The sequence below is a fragment of the Cebus imitator genome, unplaced genomic scaffold, assembly GCF_001604975.1.
Source record: "Cebus imitator isolate Cc_AM_T3 unplaced genomic scaffold, Cebus_imitator-1.0 Scaffold36, whole genome shotgun sequence".
Lineage (NCBI taxonomy): Eukaryota > Metazoa > Chordata > Mammalia > Primates > Cebidae > Cebus > Cebus imitator.
Genome location: NW_016107351.1, coordinates 3,056,256 through 3,060,211, shown reverse-complemented (window position 1 = coordinate 3,060,211; position 3,956 = coordinate 3,056,256).

Below are 3,956 nucleotides of genomic sequence, written 5' to 3'. Positions count from 1 at the left end.
AAAGAAAGAAAGAAAAAGAAAAAAAAAATCAATAGGAGAAAAGGAAAGCAAACTTATTTAATGTGTACACACAGGAGCCTTCAGAATGGAGACCCAACCCCTCAGTGAGTTACAGAACCTTGTATACCATCCTGAAGTTACAGAGAGAAGTGGAACCTGGAGCCTGGTAAAGCAGGTGACAGGAGGGGTGAGAAGAGGAATTCTGTTGAGATTCTGTTAAGGGGCAATAAGTGATTCCTAGGGAGAATGACAGGATCAGGGACTAGAAATCCACTTGTAAATCATTCTCTTTGTTGTTTTTATCTCTTTGTTGGAGACAGGACGTACTCCGTCACCCAAGCTGGAGTACAGTGTGCAGTGGCATGACCTTGGCTCACTGTAGCCTCAGCAGGCTCAAGTGATCGGGAGAGACGAGGTCTCAATATGGTGCCCAGGCTGGTCTCAAATTTCTGGGCTTGAATAATCCTCTCACTTCAGCCTCCTAAAGTTCTGGGGTTACAGGCACGAACCACTGCACCTAGCAGTAGCTCTCTATGGAATTCAAATGATCCCTGTAGACAGTCTTTATTCTTGCAAAAGAGGCTGTTCAGGTGTGCTTCCATCTTGGTCTTCTTTTCTGCAGTGGTTAATAACAGGGACAAGAGAGTAAGCTGCTGTTCTCCTTGGTAGGTCTGGGTCTTAGTAAAGGAACTTCAACTTTTGAGAGAAGTTGTGGGGAGTGCTCAGAGAGACATTGAGACATCTTCATTTCAGCATGTCAGGACACCAACATGATGCAGAATTTTTTACTCCTTAGCTCAGCTCAGTCCAGTTCCTTGTCTCATGACCAGGAAGAAATAGGCACGTGGACGTCAAAGAATGAGTGTAGTAGAATTTATTAAGCAAAAAGGAAAGCTCTCAGCAAAAAGAGGGGCCCTGAAAGCAGGTTGAGGGTTGCCCTCTTCACCGTTGAATACAAGGTCTTTTACAGAGAAGCCCATGGGGCTGGGTTCCATATTTGTATAAAGCATGATGAATTCCTGGCGGCTCCATCCCCCCTCCCCCGAGAGCACATGCAGGCCCTTAGTCTGCTGCAGACAGGTTCAGGCAAGCCCCCTGTGCAAGTTCCCTTATCTGCACAAAATATATGGTAATATCTGACTAGTGGCGGGTGGGGCCAGAGATTCTCCAGGAAGCCTTCCCTTACTCTCTGCCAAAAGCAAGTTGGGTAGCTCCTTTCGATATTTTAGGGTATCAGTTTCTGGGTTTCTGAGCCTCAACATTTTCCTGTCTGAAACTTTCCTAGAAGTTTCATACACTAAAAGCTGAGTTTCTGGCTGTGGAGAGGAAAATTGAGTTGAAATATGAGTGGAAAACTATTAGTAAATACTAATAATAATTTAAAAAAAATATAAAAGATGAGTGGGAAAGAATCCTGTTCCACCAGTCTTCCATTTCTGGAAATAGGCGATTCCCATTAAAGAGTTACACCTCATTTTAGGAGGTGGCATTGCAGGTGAGCTGTGACATGACTTGGACATGTGTCTCTTCTAAATCTCGTGTTGACATGTGACATCCAGTGTTGGAGATGGGCTGAGTGGGAGGTGTTTGGATCATTGAGGTGGATCCCTCATGAGTGTCTTGGTGCTGTCCTTGTCATTGCGAGTGAATTCTCACTCACCTGAAAGAGCCTGTGGCACCTCACCCCTCTCTCTTACTCCCTCTCTCTCCATGTAAAATGCCTGCCCCCCCTTCACTTTCTGCCACGAGTAAAAGCTTCCCGAGGTCTCACCAAAAGCCAAGCAGATGCTGGTGCCTTGCTTGTACAGCCTGTAGTACTGTGAGCCAAATAAGCCTATTTTCTTTATAAATTGCCCATTCTTAGTGAGGCGCAGTGTCTCACACCTGCAATCCCAGCACTCAGCCTGATCCGCCCACCTCAGCCTCCCGGAGTGCTGAGATTACAGGCATGAGCCACCACACCTGGCCTTATTTATTTATTTTTGATGCAGGGTCTCACTCTGTTGCCCAGGCTGGAGTGCAGTGACCTGATCATAGCTCATAATGACCTTGAACTCTTGTTCTCAAGCAATTCTCCAACCTAAGTAGCTGGGACAAGAGAAGCACATCACGATACCAGGCTTTTTGTTGTTGTTGTTCTTATTTCTTTTTGAGAGATGGAGTCTCACTATGTTGCACAGTCTGGTCTTGAACTCCTGACTTTAAGCAGTCCTCCTGCCTTGATCTCCCAAAGTACTGGGATTATAGGCTTGAGCCACCATGACTGGCCAAGGTCAGACTTTGTAAAAGCCTCTTGAGCCAAGCCAAGGATTTATCGGTGCCTACACATACCTCTGTGAATTGATGACTTCTTCTACATGTCCCCAAATATTTTGAGATTCCTGGGCCTGATCAAAAAATGACATTCTTTACTTAACATACATCAGGAATCTTGCATTGGAGCCGTTGAGTCAAGGTACCAGGCCAGTCTTTTCAACTGTCTTTTTTTTTCAGCTCTATAAGTTAACCTCAATTCCTCAAAACAGCCTAGTCATATATAAAATATACCATTCTAGTCAAAGTCTTGGTAAAATAATCAGTGTCTCCAACTGTGTCCTGTTATAAAAGACAACAGATTCTTACTGACCTTATGCAGCTAATTATATTGCCATAAATTAGGAATACTCACAAATAGTTTTCAAACTTGGTGAAATCAGGTAGAAAGAAATATGCTTCAAATTTTACTTACAAGAGTATACTTCACTCAGTTGTTACAAGGTATAAACAGGCCGGGGGTGGCTCATGCCTGCAATCCCAGCACTTTGGGAGGCTGAGGTGGGTGGATCACTTGAGGTCAGGAGTTCGAGACCAGCCTGATCAACATGGCAAAACCCCATCTCTACAAAAAATACAAAAATTAGCTGAGTATGGTGGCCCATGCCTGTAATCCCAGCTACTTGGGAAGATGAGGCAGGAGAATCACTTGAGCCTGGGAGGTGGAGGTTGCTGTGAGCCGAGATCATATCACTGTACTGCAGCCTGGGCAACAAGAGTGAAACTGTCTCAAAAAAAAAAAAATCTAATAAATACAGCATGAGGCTACTGAAATCTGTCTCTCTCTCCCTCACCTGTTTTTTGTTTTTTGAAGTTTACTCAGAAGGTAAACAAACATCTTGTACTATCTCTTATTATTACATAAAAATTTTGTTCCAAAACAGAAACCAAATTTTACATTTGCATTAGTGTTTATTAATGACAGAGCTAATTTAATAAAATTTTATAAACAAATCCATCCAGTCTTAACCAGGCTGACCACAAGTTTTTTATAAATCTTTAATAACCTTTGACAATTTTCCATTTTCTCTTTTTCAACTTTCTGTATACTTTTAGAAACATTCTATGCACAAAATTTAGTTCCTTCAATGTAAAACTTAACTAGGCAAAATTAATCCCTTTAACAAAAACTATGATGGTATGACTTCCACTTTCCTTATATATATATTGCATATAAAAATGTTTTTCTTATATCTAGTAGTTTTTAAAATTATTTTTGAGAGGGAGTCTTGCTTTGGAGTTTTAATTAGATATATTAATTATGATGTGACCTCTTAGTAACATGTATTTTTAGAGAAGAACCTGGAAGGTCAGCAATTTTAATTTAATTTAAATTAATATAATTTTTTGTTTTATTTTATTTTTTGAGACAGAATCTCACTCTGTTACCCAGGCTGGAGTGCAGTGGTATGATCTCGGTTCACTACAACCTCTGCCTCCCAGGTTCAAGTGATTCTCTTTCCTCAGCCTCCTGAGTAGCTGGGATTACAGGTATGCGCCACCAGGCCTGGCTAATTTTTGTATTTTTAGTAGAGACAGGAGTTTCACCATGTTGGTCAGGCTGGTTCTCAAACTCCTGACCTCGTGATCTGCTGGCTTTGGCCTCCCAAAGTGCTGGGATTACAGAAATGAGCCACCAGTCC